Source organism: Garra rufa, chromosome 1, assembly GCF_049309525.1.
Source record: "Garra rufa chromosome 1, GarRuf1.0, whole genome shotgun sequence".
NCBI lineage: Eukaryota > Metazoa > Chordata > Actinopteri > Cypriniformes > Cyprinidae > Garra > Garra rufa.
The window spans coordinates 104200427-104213422 of record NC_133361.1 but is presented as its reverse complement, the minus strand read 5'-3'; the positions used below and the strand labels follow the sequence as shown (position 1 = coordinate 104213422).

At 37.6% G+C, this 12996-nt stretch overlaps 12 non-coding genes across 12 annotated transcripts; all 12 read right to left on the bottom strand.

The window, feature by feature from the left end:
• Positions 1–395: 395 nt before the first annotated feature.
• Positions 396–514, bottom strand: LOC141300724 (5S ribosomal RNA). Its single transcript, XR_012342027.1, has one exon. It is a non-coding gene; the product is annotated as a 5S ribosomal RNA (ribosomal RNA).
• Positions 515–598: 84 nt separating this feature from the next.
• Positions 599–717, bottom strand: LOC141300718 (5S ribosomal RNA). The gene has a single exon (XR_012342026.1). It is a non-coding gene; the product is annotated as a 5S ribosomal RNA (ribosomal RNA).
• Positions 718–1470: 753 nt separating this feature from the next.
• LOC141300711 (5S ribosomal RNA) lies at positions 1471–1589 on the bottom strand. The gene has a single exon (XR_012342024.1). It is a non-coding gene; the product is annotated as a 5S ribosomal RNA (ribosomal RNA).
• Positions 1590–1673: 84 nt separating this feature from the next.
• On the bottom strand, positions 1674–1792 carry LOC141317574 (5S ribosomal RNA). The gene has a single exon (XR_012351945.1). It is a non-coding gene; the product is annotated as a 5S ribosomal RNA (ribosomal RNA).
• Positions 1793–2544: 752 nt separating this feature from the next.
• LOC141318688 (5S ribosomal RNA) lies at positions 2545–2663 on the bottom strand. Its single transcript, XR_012352989.1, has one exon. It is a non-coding gene; the product is annotated as a 5S ribosomal RNA (ribosomal RNA).
• A 6593-nt stretch (positions 2664–9256) lies between these two features.
• On the bottom strand, positions 9257–9375 carry LOC141300705 (5S ribosomal RNA). The gene has a single exon (XR_012342023.1). It is a non-coding gene; the product is annotated as a 5S ribosomal RNA (ribosomal RNA).
• A 753-nt stretch (positions 9376–10128) lies between these two features.
• LOC141300699 (5S ribosomal RNA) lies at positions 10129–10247 on the bottom strand. Its single transcript, XR_012342022.1, has one exon. It is a non-coding gene; the product is annotated as a 5S ribosomal RNA (ribosomal RNA).
• An 84-nt stretch (positions 10248–10331) lies between these two features.
• On the bottom strand, positions 10332–10450 carry LOC141319016 (5S ribosomal RNA). Its single transcript, XR_012353296.1, has one exon. It is a non-coding gene; the product is annotated as a 5S ribosomal RNA (ribosomal RNA).
• Positions 10451–11202: 752 nt separating this feature from the next.
• LOC141319389 (5S ribosomal RNA) lies at positions 11203–11321 on the bottom strand. The gene has a single exon (XR_012353648.1). It is a non-coding gene; the product is annotated as a 5S ribosomal RNA (ribosomal RNA).
• A 753-nt stretch (positions 11322–12074) lies between these two features.
• On the bottom strand, positions 12075–12193 carry LOC141300693 (5S ribosomal RNA). Its single transcript, XR_012342021.1, has one exon. It is a non-coding gene; the product is annotated as a 5S ribosomal RNA (ribosomal RNA).
• Positions 12194–12277: 84 nt separating this feature from the next.
• LOC141300679 (5S ribosomal RNA) lies at positions 12278–12396 on the bottom strand. The gene has a single exon (XR_012342019.1). It is a non-coding gene; the product is annotated as a 5S ribosomal RNA (ribosomal RNA).
• An 84-nt stretch (positions 12397–12480) lies between these two features.
• LOC141300673 (5S ribosomal RNA) lies at positions 12481–12599 on the bottom strand. The gene has a single exon (XR_012342018.1). It is a non-coding gene; the product is annotated as a 5S ribosomal RNA (ribosomal RNA).
• Positions 12600–12996: the final 397 nt, after the last annotated feature.

Here is a 12996-nt window from a genome sequence, read left to right as displayed (position 1 = left end):
CAGTGTGTTGATAAGTCCAATGTGAGTGTCCACCGGTGTATATACAATCCACAGAAAGTGTAATCCACAGTTTGCAGGTGGTGAATGGAAAGGTGAGCTCTAAAATTAGCAACTCCTCAATCCAACAGTTTGGTGACTGTCCTTTGTTTGTCATGCTGCTCTCTTATACAGTTGTACTTCCTGCTTCCTGTCATGTGTCTAGTCACATGGCAGGCCAACCATCCATTTTTTAAAGACACACACTCACTTAAAATGTTAAGAGTAATAAAATGGCCTAAAAAACATGTAAAACACTTAAAACTCTATAATACATTTAAATGATTGTAATAAATAGAGCGGTAAAACACGTCTTTCTAAAAGCCAGCATATTATATAAATAGTGAAGAAAAGGCAAAAGCTTACAGCACCTGGTATTCCCAGGCGGTCTCCCATCCAAGTACTAAGCAGGCCCGACGCTGCTTAGCTTCCGAGATCAGACGAGATCGGGCGCTCTCAGCGCGGTATGGCCGTAAGCGAGGGCTGCTCCAAAAAGTGGGCTATTTAAAGATCAGCCTCCGTAAAAGCCAGCATATTATATAAATAGTGAAGAAAAGGCAAAAGCTTACAGCACCTGGTATTCCCAGGCGGTCTCCCATCCAAGTACTAAGCAGGCCCGACGCTGCTTAGCTTCCGAGATCAGACGAGATCGGGCGCTCTCAGCGCGGTATGGCCGTAAGCGAGGGCTGCTCCAAAAAGTGGGCTATTTAAAGATCAGCCTCCGTAAAAGCCAGCATATTATATAAATAGTGAAGAAAAGGCAAAAGCTTACAGCACCTGGTATTCCCAGGCGGTCTCCCATCCAAGTGTAACAATCGGCCTTATCAGCCGAGTTACAAGACTAAAATGGGGTCAGATTTAACTGTGAGAGATGACTAGTGGTTAAAAGAATGAGACATAAAAGAAGATTGGTTTAAATAGATTTGGTTTATTTACAAGGTTCACATAAAAGACTTTAAAACAACACGATAAAACGAGGTAAACGCTGTTAAAAGCATACAGTTCATTTGTCCATACCCTAAAAACAGTCCAAGAATCCCAGTGTGTTGATAAGTCCAATGTGAGTGTCCACCGGTGTATATACAATCCACAGAAAGTGTAATCCAAAGTTTGCAGGTGGTGAATGGAAAGGTGAGCTCTAAAATTAGCAACTCCTCAATCCAACAGTTTGGTGACTGTCCTTTGTTTGTCATGCTGCTCTCTTATACAGTTGTACTTCCTGCTTCCTGTCATGTGTCTAGTCACATGGCAGGCCAACCATCCATTTTTTAAAGACACACACTCACTTAAAATGTTAAGAGTAATAAAATGGCCTAAAAAACATGTAAAACACTTAAAACTCTATAATACATTTAAATGATTGTAATAAATAGAGCGGTAAAACACGTCTTTCTAAAAGCCAGCATATTATATAAATAGTGAAGAAAAGGCAAAAGCTTACAGCACCTGGTATTCCCAGGCGGTCTCCCATCCAAGTACTAAGCAGGCCCGACGCTGCTTAGCTTCCGAGATCAGACGAGATCGGGCGCTCTCAGCGCGGTATGGCCGTAAGCGAGGGCTGCTCCAAAAAGTGGGCTATTTAAAGATCAGCCTCCGTAAAAGCCAGCATATTATATAAATAGTGAAGAAAAGGCAAAAGCTTACAGCACCTGGTATTCCCAGGCGGTCTCCCATCCAAGTACTAAGCAGGTCCGACGCTGCTTAGCTTCCGAGATCAGACGAGATCGGGCGCTCTCAGCGCGGTATGGCCGTAAGCGAGGGCTGCTCCAAAAAGTGGGCTATTTAAAGATCAGCCTCCGTAAAAGCCAGCATATTATATAAATAGTGAAGAAAAGGCAAAAGCTTACAGCACCTGGTATTCCCAGGCGGTCTCCCATCCAAGTGTAACAATCGGCCTTATCAGCCGAGTTACAAGACTAAAATGGGGTCAGATTTAACTGTGAGAGATGACTAGTGGTTAAAAGAATGAGACATAAAAGAAGATTGGTTTAAATAGATTTGGTTTATTTACAAGGTTCACATAAAAGACTTTAAAACAACACGATAAAACGAGGTAAACGCTGTTAAAAGAATACAGTTCATTTGTCCATACCCTAAAAACAGTCCAAGAATCCCAGTGTGTTGATAAGTCCAATGTGAGTGTCCACCGGTGTATATACAATCCACAGAAAGTGTAATCCAAAGTTTGCAGGTGGTGAATGGAAAGGTGAGCTCTAAAATTAGCAACTCCTCAATCCAACAGTTTGGTGACTGTCCTTTGTTTGTCATGCTGCTCTCTTATACAGTTGTACTTCCTGCTTCCTGTCATGTGTCTAGTCACATGGCAGGCCAACCATCCATTTTTAAAGACACACACTCACTTAAAATGTTAAGAGTAATAAAATGGCCTAAAAAACATGTAAAACACTTAAAACTCTATAATACATTTAAATGATTGTAATAAATAGAGCGGTAAAACACGTCTTTCTAAAAGCCAGCATATTATATAAATAGTGAAGAAAAGGCAAAAGCTTACAGCACCTGGTATTCCCAGGCGGTCTCCCATCCAAGTACTAAGCAGGCCCGACGCTGCTTAGCTTCCGAGATCAGACGAGATTGGGCGCTCTCAGCGCGGTATGGCCGTAAGCGAGGGCTGCTCCAAAAAGTGGGCTATTTAAAGATCAGCCTCCGTAAAAGCCAGCATATTATATAAATAGTGAAGAAAAGGCAAAAGCTTACAGCACCTGGTATTCCCAGGCGGTCTCCCATCCAAGTACTAAGCAGGCCCGACGCTGCTTAGCTTCCGAGATCAGACGAGATCGGGCGCTCTTTTTTTTTTTTTTTTTTTTTTTATTTATTTAAAACATGTTAATACATTTTAAAAACAGTCTGAATCACATTCTGGCAACAATACATTAAATCGAAACCATGTCATTTCAATAAATGGGTTATCATTTACAAAAATTTTGACAAAAACATCTTTCTCTTCATTCATATTACAGTAATCAAACAAAACATTTAAAATAAAACACATCTTCACCTTAAAAAGTTTGCACACAGGTATTTTTGTTTTCTTTTGTTTGACAAAATTCCTTCTGCTCCAAATTACAAATCTAGCAATGGTTAATATCAAATTTAAAAAACACACATTCTTAAAATTACCTTTAGAACCAAATAAAAACATTGTTTCCCATTCTTCATCAATACATCTTTGTTCTACTCCCAATTTACTTGTCATTTCTTTTAATTTTTTTATAAAACATTTTAACCCTGTGCATTTAAAAAAAATATGTATCAATCCTTCATCTTCCCTATTACATACCTTGCATATTGCATCACTTGCCATTCCAAATTTACACAGTCTCATTTCACTTAATAAACAATTATGTCTTAAAATATAATCAAAGTTTTCTAAAATTGGACTTTTCCACCAAGCTCTTAGATTTTTCCATATTTTCTTAGTTTCCATACTTGGGTACAATCTTTGCCAATATCCTTCTGCTTTTGGTGTGATAAAAACATCTTCACATAAACAAGAATAAAACATCTTTAAAATACCATCTTTAAAAGCATGCTGTTTGTCATTACTTTTAAAATCAATCATCATTCCATCATTACCTTTTGTTTCTTCTGTACCTTCTATAATATTTATCCATTCTTCCGGTATTACTTCTTTCATTTGTTTGTATTGTTTTTCTAAGACTGTTTTAGTTTCATTGTCATAATTTTCTACAATTGCGTCTCTTATTACTTGCACCGGTACAAAACCAGGTATCACTTCATACAAAATATCTTTTATTTGCTTTATCCCCGCATAAAACCATTTTTTATAAAAAATGGTATCATTTCCCTTTTTAATTTGATTATTTAAAAACAATGGTTGTCTTAAAATCTCTTCCCTGGTAAAAGACGTACAAACAACATGCTTTCTAAAATCACCCCATGCTTTTACAACCTCTTTATAAAACTCTGGTATTCCGTTCATCATGTTTTCTTTTAGCTTCATCCATAAAACATCATCTCCCATTTTTCCACATTTATTTAAAAAATAGTTCATTACACCCTTCCACGCATATTTCCCATGTTTCCAGTATTTATTAACAGTTTTTATTCTTATACTTTTCATTCTTATTAATGGATCTATTAGTCCCAACCCTCCTTCCTCCACCTTTCCAATTAGAGTGTCATAAGCAATTTTCGATGGTTTCCCCTCCCATAAAAAGTTTAAAACAATAGATTTGATTTTTTTATACACCCATATAGGCAAACTCACAGAACCCAATACATACCACATTTTTGATAAAAACAAAGAATTAATAACTAAAACCTTCCCTTTTAAAAATAATCCTCTTAATTTCCAGAAATTTAATCTCTTCTCCATTCCTTTTAAAACCTCCTCCCATACCACTTCTCTTATTTCATTTTCATTTTCTCCAACCCTTATACCTAAAATTTTCATACTCTTCTTTTCTTCCTTAAATTGCATTTTATTCAGCAGATCATTCGGTAATCCAATTTTCATGTATGTAGTTTTTTCTTTATTAACTTTTGCCCCTGTTCCTTTACAATATCTTTCTAAAACTTCCATTGCTTTATCCATACTTTTAATATCTTTTACAAACAATGTCGTGTCATCTGCATATTGAAATATTTTTTGTTCTGATTCTTCTCCTTTTATGCGTATTCCTTTTATGTTCTTTTCCTGGTCTACTGCCAGTCCTAAAGCTTCAGATACTAAAGTGTATAATAATGCTGACATAGGACACCCTTGTCTGATTGATCTCGTTATTTTAAAATCTTTAGTTAAAAAACCATTCACTTTTACACAACTACTTATATCTGTATATAAACATTTTATCCATTTTAAAAAATTCTCCCCAAAACCAAATCTCTCCATCACATGTATCAAGTATTTGTGTTCAACTCTATCAAAAGCCTTTTCTAAATCCACACTTATTATATATCCTGTTTCTTTCTCCTCCTTCATGTACCATATCATATCTCTTATATTGTTAATGACATCAGTAATATCTCTTTTTAGAACAGCATATGCTTGATTTGTAGTAATTATATTTGGTACTACTATTTTCAATCGATTGGCTAAAATTTTGGCTAATATTTTATAATCTGTATTCAACATGCTTAGTGGTCTGTAGTTTTTCAGGTCTCTCTTATCACCTTTTTTCTTGTAAATTATTTTCACCATACCTTTCTTCATACTATTCGATAAATTCCCTTTTTTAAAATTATCTATAAATATTTCATTTAAAATTGGACATAACACATCTTTAAAAACCTTATAAAATTCAGCTGTTAATCCATCTATTCCTGGACTTTTACCATTTTTCAGTTGATCAATTGCAATTCCTATTTCTAATTCCGTAATCTCACTCTCACACATTTCTTTGTCTCCCTCATTAACTTTAACCTGTATTTTACTTAATACAAATTCCTCATCTTCTAAAACTATCTCATTTTTGGTAAATAAATGCTTATAGAATTCTCTGACTTCTTCCAAAATTCCTGTTTTATCTTCTACAATCCTCGCATCTTCTGTTTTAATACTTTTTATTATATCTGCTCTCTGTCTTGTTTTTTCTAATTCATAAAAATATTTCGTACTTCTTTCTCCTTCTACAATGTCTTTCGCCCTACTTCTTATTATTGCTCCTTTACACTTCTCTTCTTCTATTTTCTTTAATTCTTCCTGTAATTCTATTATCTTATCAATATTTTCATCATGCTCATTTACTTTCCTCATTTCTTCATCCCACTCTTTTTTGATCTTATTTTCTTTCATCTTTTTGACTTTTTGCCATTTGTTTGAATATTCCATTGAGAATTTTTTTATTCTTTTTTTTAGAATGTCCCACCAAAACCCTTTTTCCATTTCATACATTTCCTCATTTACACTATTAATTATTATACTTTCTATTTCCATTCTGTATATTTCATTTTTTAGAAGTTCTGCATTTAATATCCACACCCCTGGTCCTTTATCAGCCTCATTAAAATTCATCAATATCCATAAAAAATCATGATCACTCTCACTATAATTTTTGTAAGACGCCTTAGTGACATAATATGCTTCCTTTTTCTTACATAAAAATAAGTCTATTCTACTTTGCTTTAGAACTCTGTCAACAATTTGTCTTCTTGAATATTCTCTTTTCATACCATTCCTCTCTCTCCACACATCCACCATATTATATTTCTCCATTATGTTATGTAGTTCATTCCTCCCTCTATCTCTTCTAAATCCCATTGAATCATCTACATCAATTCTCTGTATTACAGTGTTAAAATCCCCTAACACCATAATGTTGTCATGTTTTTCTATTAACTCATTCATATCCCTGTAAAAATTAAATTTATCTCTTTCATCATTTGGTGCATGTATATTACACACTTTCATTTCTTTTCCATTACACACAAATTTAACAATTATTATTCTTCCCTTTGTGTCTTTATAATCTATATTTACTTCTTCAAATACTCCTTTTCTTATTAAGATAGCTACCCCTCTCTTCCTTTCCATATCACAGTTACTATATATTTCTCCGTTCCATAATTTTCTAATTTCATCACTTATTTTATCTTCCCATTTCGTTTCTTGTAAACATAGCACATCACATTTTTTGGTCAGACACATTAATCTTTCAAACTTTTGACATTTGGATAATCCTCTAGCATTCAGCGATACAATTGATATAGAGCTCATTAAAGAAAAGATTGGAAAAACCAAAAACCACCATTCAATCCGTTTCATTGTCTTTCAAAAAAGTATTTTTTACTTCACCCATTTCAGCTTTCCTCCTCTCCAGTCTTTCCTTTTGCTCTTCTCTTCTTATCTTCTGCCTTTTAAGAACCTGTTGAATGTCTAAGCCATCTTTTCTTGTTTTTACACATCTATTCAGTCTTTCTTTTCCTTTGTTTTCCATTCCACGAATTTCCCCCCCATTGTCTGCTCCTCTTACCTCAGTCAGTGTCTTTATTCCCTTATCCTCAGCTTTTTCTTTTTCTTGTCCTTTTTCGTAGTCCAGTTCATTAGTGTCCACATCGTCCTGTTCCTTAGAAAATCCTTCTTTAATCAAATTTATATCCTCTTTGTTCGCTCCTCCTCCCATCTCCATTCCTTGTTCTTCATCTTCCTTCTTTTCTTTATTCTCATCTATGTTGTTGTTCTCCTCTTCCTCGTCATCTTGTTTCTCGTCCTCTCCTTGCGTCTGCCTTTGTGAGTCATTTAACCTCTCAATTGTTGTAACTCCCATTACCTCTTGTATTTCCATTCCTGGATCTTCATTTTCCTCGTCTTCTATCTCGCATCTGCATCTTAACATTGTCTTTTGGCAGCCTTGGCACCGCGGGACTTTACAGTCTCGCGCATAATGCCCCTGCTCAAGACAATTTCTGCATGTGAATTGTGGGCAGTCCTTTTTTTCATGCTCCGGACTTACACAGATCCTGCATGTCTTCACTTGATTATCGTGAATCACTCTGAAGTACTGCACTCCTTCTTCAGTCCTGAAGCTTGTGTTGTATGGTAAAGACGTCACCTCTTGTGGAAACTTTACCCTCAAAAATCGTGTTCCGTCTGCCACCGTTGTCCCGGGATGATATCTTCTTCTTAGTGGTAGAATGGGAGTTACACCCCAATTGATTAGTTTTTGACTGATTTCCTCATCTTCTATATAGCTGGGCAGACTCAAGAAAGACACCATTCTTTCTGTTGCACACAATTTCCTTATCTCACATTCTTGTCCGTTTATCATTATTCCATTCAACAGCAAATCACAGTCCATCTCACTTTCCATAGTCATTTCAAAATCATAATTATTTTTTCTTCTCAGTCCGATCAATTTTCCCATTCCAACTTTCTCTTCAACTGCTTTAATTATCATTAGTATTGTTATATTTTCTATATCTTTAACAGTCATTGTTAATGTTGCTTCTTTCTTGTATTCCCTCTGATACCTTGTTTGTTTGCTTAATTTCTGTATCATTTGTTGTCGTTGAGATAAAACATTTCTTTTTTCTCCAACTTCTTTCTCAATTCCAATACCTTCAGTTGATTGTAGATCTCCTTTCCGTTCTTGTCCAGTTGTTTTTCTTTCTTGTTTCCTCCTTGAAACCACCGTCGCCCACGTTTCATTATTGTTTTCTCCATGTCTTTCATTTATATTCCTTTCAGTTATGTCTGCAACAAATCCTGGTTCCGCATTTCCCATCTCATGTTGTTTTACCAGTCCGTGTTCTTTGTCCATTAAATCCATATTTTGGTTGTCTCAAACCCCAAACAGAAAGACCTGTTTGGGGTTAAAAAAAAACCTTCCTCAAAAAAAACTTCTTCTAACTAAAAAACAAACAAAATAAATGTGAAAAAACACCCAGAAAAACGGTGAGCCTATCTCACCTACTGCACACTACAAACTGCCAACTCACTTCCTGTTTGCTCTCTAGCGCCTCAGGTGGGGGTATGGCCGTAAGCGAGGGCTGCTCCAAAAAGTGGGCTATTTAAAGATCAGCCTCCGTAAAAGCCAGCATATTATATAAATAGTGAAGAAAAGGCAAAAGCTTACAGCACCTGGTATTCCCAGGCGGTCTCCCATCCAAGTGTAACAATCGGCCTTATCAGCCGAGTTACAAGACTAAAATGGGATCAGATTTAACTGTGAGAGATGACTAGTGGTTAAAAGAATGAGACATAAAAGAAGATTGGTTTAAATAGATTTGGTTTATTTACAAGGTTCACATAAAAGACTTTAAAACAACACGATAAAACGAGGTAAACGCTGTTAAAAGAATACAGTTCATTTGTCCATACCCTAAAAACAGTCCAAGAATCCCAGTGTGTTGATAAGTCCAATGTGAGTGTCCACCGGTGTATATACAATCCACAGAAAGTGTAATCCACAGTTTGCAGGTGGTGAATGGAAAGGTGAGCTCTAAAATTAGCAACTCCTCAATCCAACAGTTTGGTGACTGTCCTTTGTTTGTCATGCTGCTCTCTTATACAGTTGTACTTCCTGCTTCCTGTCATGTGTCTAGTCACATGGCAGGCCAACCATCCATTTTTTAAAGACACACACTCACTTAAAATGTTAAGAGTAATAAAATGGCCTAAAAAACATGTAAAACACTTAAAACTCTATAATACATTTAAATGATTGTAATAAATAGAGCGGTAAAACACGTCTTTCTAAAAGCCAGCATATTATATAAATAGTGAAGAAAAGGCAAAAGCTTACAGCACCTGGTATTCCCAGGCGGTCTCCCATCCAAGTACTAAGCAGGCCCGACGCTGCTTAGCTTCCGAGATCAGACGAGATCGGGCGCTCTCAGCGCGGTATGGCCGTAAGCGAGGGCTGCTCCAAAAAGTGGGCTATTTAAAGATCAGCCTCCGTAAAAGCCAGCATATTATATAAATAGTGAAGAAAAGGCAAAAGCTTACAGCACCTGGTATTCCCAGGCGGTCTCCCATCCAAGTGTAACAATCGGCCTTATCAGCCGAGTTACAAGACTAAAATGGGATCAGATTTAACTGTGAGAGATGACTAGTGGTTAAAAGAATGAGACATAAAAGAAGATTGGTTTAAATAGATTTGGTTTATTTACAAGGTTCACATAAAAGACTTTAAAACAACACGATAAAACGAGGTAAACGCTGTTAAAAGAATACAGTTCATTTGTCCATACCCTAAAAACAGTCCAAGAATCCCAGTGTGTTGATAAGTCCAATGTGAGTGTCCACCGGTGTATATACAATCCACAGAAAGTGTAATCCACAGTTTGCAGGTGGTGAATGGAAAGGTGAGCTCTAAAATTAGCAACTCCTCAATCCAACAGTTTGGTGACTGTCCTTTGTTTGTCATGCTGCTCTCTTATACAGTTGTACTTCCTGCTTCCTGTCATGTGTCTAGTCACATGGCAGGCCAACCATCCATTTTTTAAAGACACACACTCACTTAAAATGTTAAGAGTAATAAAATGGCCTAAAAAACATGTAAAACACTTAAAACTCTATAATACATTTAAATGATTGTAATAAATAGAGCGGTAAAACACGTCTTTCTAAAAGCCAGCATATTATATAAATAGTGAAGAAAAGGCAAAAGCTTACAGCACCTGGTATTCCCAGGCGGTCTCCCATCCAAGTACTAAGCAGGCCCGACGCTGCTTAGCTTCCGAGATCAGACGAGATCGGGCGCTCTCAGCGCGGTATGGCCGTAAGCGAGGGCTGCTCCAAAAAGTGGGCTATTTAAAGATCAGCCTCCGTAAAAGCCAGCATATTATATAAATAGTGAAGAAAAGGCAAAAGCTTACAGCACCTGGTATTCCCAGGCGGTCTCCCATCCAAGTACTAAGCAGGGCCGACGCTGCTTAGCTTCCGAGATCAGACGAGATCAGGCGCTCTCAGCGCGGTATGGCCGTAAGCGAGGGCTGCTCCAAAAAGTGGGCTATTTAAAGATCAGCCTCCGTAAAAGCCAGCATATTATATAAATAGTGAAGAAAAGGCAAAAGCTTACAGCACCTGGTATTCCCAGGCGGTCTCCCATCCAAGTGTAACAATCGGCCTTATCAGCCGAGTTACAAGACTAAAATGGGGTCAGATTTAACTGTGAGAGATGACTAGTGGTTAAAAGAATGAGACATAAAAGAAGATTGGTTTAAATAGATTTGGTTTATTTACAAGGTTCACATAAAAGACTTTAAAACAACACGATAAAACGAGGTAAACGCTGTTAAAAGAATACAGTTCATTTGTCCATACCCTAAAAACAGTCCAAGAATCCCAGTGTGTTGATAAGTCCAATGTGAGTGTCCACCGGTGTATATACAATCCACAGAAAGTGTAATCCAAAGTTTGCAGGTGGTGAATGGAAAGGTGAGCTCTAAAATTAGCAACTCCTCAATCCAACAGTTTGGTGACTGTCCTTTGTTTGTCATGCTGCTCTCTTATACAGTTGTACTTCCTGCTTCCTGTCATGTGTCTAGTCACATGGCAGGCCAACCATCCATTTTTAAAGACACACACTCACTTAAAATGTTAAGAGTAATAAAATGGCCTAAAAAACATGTAAAACACTTAAAACTCTATAATACATTTAAATGATTGTAATAAATAGAGCGGTAAAACACGTCTTTCTAAAAGCCAGCATATTATATAAATAGTGAAGAAAAGGCAAAAGCTTACAGCAACTGGTATTCCCAGGCGGTCTCCCATCCAAGTACTAAGCAGGCCCGACGCTGCTTAGGTTCCGAGATCAGACGAGATCGGGCGCTCTCAGCGCGGTATGGCCGTAAGCTAGGGCTGCTCCAAAAAGTGGGCTATTTAAAGATCAGCCTCCGTAAAAGCCAGCATATTATATAAATAGTGAAGAAAAGGCAAAAGCTTACAGCACCTGGTATTCCCAGGCGGTCTCCCATCCAAGTGTAACAATCGGCCTTATCAGCCGAGTTACAAGACTAAAATGGGATCAGATTTAACTGTGAGAGATGACTAGTGGTTAAAAGAATGAGACATAAAAGAAGATTGGTTTAAATAGATTTGGTTTATTTACAAGGTTCACATAAAAGACTTTAAAACAACACGATAAAACGAGGTAAACGCTGTTAAAAGAATACAGTTCATTTGTCCATACCCTAAAAACAGTCCAAGAATCCCAGTGTGTTGATAAGTCCAATGTGAGTGTCCACCGGTGTATATACAATCCACAGAAAGTGTAATCCACAGTTTGCAGGTGGTGAATGGAAAGGTGAGCTCTAAAATTAGCAACTCCTCAATCCAACAGTTTGGTGACTGTCCTTTGTTTGTCATGCTGCTCTCTTATACAGTTGTACTTCCTGCTTCCTGTCATGTGTCTAGTCACATGGCAGGCCAACCATCCATTTTTTAAAGACACACACTCACTTAAAATGTTAAGAGTAATAAAATGGCCTAAAAAACATGTAAAACACTTAAAACTCTATAATACATTTAAATGATTGTAATAAATAGAGCGGTAAAACACGTCTTTCTAAAAGCCAGCATATTATATAAATAGTGAAGAAAAGGCAAAAGCTTACAGCACCTGGTATTCCCAGGCGGTCTCCCATCCAAGTACTAAGCAGGCCCGACGCTGCTTAGCTTCCGAGATCAGACGAGATCGGGCGCTCTCAGCGCGGTATGGCCGTAAGCGAGGGCTGCTCCAAAAAGTGGGCTATTTAAAGATCAGCCTCCGTAAAAGCCAGCATATTATATAAATAGTGAAGAAAAGGCAAAAGCTTACAGCACCTGGTATTCCCAGGCGGTCTCCCATCCAAGTACTAAGCAGGCCCGACGCTGCTTAGCTTCCGAGATCAGACGAGATCGGGCGCTCTCAGCGCGGTATGGCCGTAAGCGAGGGCTGCTCCAAAAAGTGGGCTATTTAAAGATCAGCCTCCGTAAAAGCCAGCATATTATATAAATAGTGAAGAAAAGGCAAAAGCTTACAGCACCTGGTATTCCCAGGCGGTCTCCCATCCAAGTACTAAGCAGGCCCGACGCTGCTTAGCTTCCGAGATCAGACGAGATCGGGCGCTCTCAGCGCGGTATGGCCGTAAGCGAGGGCTGCTCCAAAAAGTGGGCTATTTAAAGATCAGCCTCCGTAAAAGCCAGCATATTATATAAATAGTGAAGAAAAGGCAAAAGCTTACAGCACCTGGTATTCCCAGGCGGTCTCCCATCCAAGTGTAACAATCGGCCTTATCAGCCGAGTTACAAGACTAAAATGGGGTCAGATTTAACTGTGAGAGATGACTAGTGGTTAAAAGAATGAGACATAAAAGAAGATTGGTTTAAATAGATTTGGTTTATTTACAAGGTTCACATAAAAGACTTTAAAACAACACGATAAAACGAGGTAAACGCTGTTAAAAGAATACAGTTCATTTGTCCATACCCTAAAAACAGTCCAAGAATCCCAGTGTGTTGATAAGTCCAATGTGAGTGTCCACCGGTGT